At 46.3% G+C, this 764-nt stretch overlaps 1 non-coding gene across 1 annotated transcript; it reads right to left on the reverse strand.

Annotated features, from left to right (window-relative positions):
- Nucleotides 1-629: 629 nt before the first annotated feature.
- Nucleotides 630-701, reverse strand: trnaw-cca. Its single transcript has one exon. It is a non-coding gene; the product is annotated as a tRNA-Trp (tRNA).
- Nucleotides 702-764: the final 63 nt, after the last annotated feature.

A 764-nucleotide genomic window follows, 5' to 3' on the forward strand; every position in this document is an offset into this window, starting at 1 on the left:
TGTCAGATGATATCAGATGAGTGTAGTATTTGGGTTTTGCTGCAGAGAGGGAATCTTTGTAGTGGAGCATGTGGTTGTCATAAATGTCCTTGTGTATAACTAGTTTGCAGTCGGCGGGCGGGGGTCTCCAGAACTATTTGACCCTGATTGCGATCGTTAACTTTGCTAGGAGTGCGGTGCTGAAAATAGAGCCTCCTCTGCTGCAGCTACTCCTGAAAGCAGCGTCGCAAAGGTTGTAGCTCTAGTGCTCAGTTTAATTTATGCGCTTATCCCATAACATGCAGAGAACTTACTCGTTTTCCCTACTATCATTTGACAGGGAATTGCTCGGCTGAAAAATCTCACTGTCAGAAGTGGGATTCGAACCCACGCCTCCAGACGAGACTGCGACCTTAACGCATAACGGGATGTTTATAGAGTTGAGAAGAGAAGGGGCCCAAGCACTGAGCCTTGGGGCACCCCTGTGACCTATGACCTTATGACTTGAGGTAGGTGTATTGGTATACAGTATATACAATATGACATAGTATAAACAGCACTGAAATAGAGAATGGTGAATAAATAAATGATAAGTGGTAACCAGTAAACAGGTGGCTGATTAGAGACAGAGTTACTGGGCTAAAAAGACGTGACCCCAACGTGATTTGAACACGTAACCTTCTGATCTGGAGTCAGACGCGCTACCGTTGCGCCATGAGGTCATACAGAGAAGGGCAGGGACTCAGTCGTACGGATGCATAGAGGGAGGGAGTTTCAAAGGTGAG

The sequence above is a fragment of the Micropterus dolomieu genome, unplaced genomic scaffold, assembly GCF_021292245.1.
Source record: "Micropterus dolomieu isolate WLL.071019.BEF.003 ecotype Adirondacks unplaced genomic scaffold, ASM2129224v1 contig_5679, whole genome shotgun sequence".
NCBI classification, from domain to species: Eukaryota; Metazoa; Chordata; class Actinopteri; order Centrarchiformes; family Centrarchidae; genus Micropterus; species Micropterus dolomieu.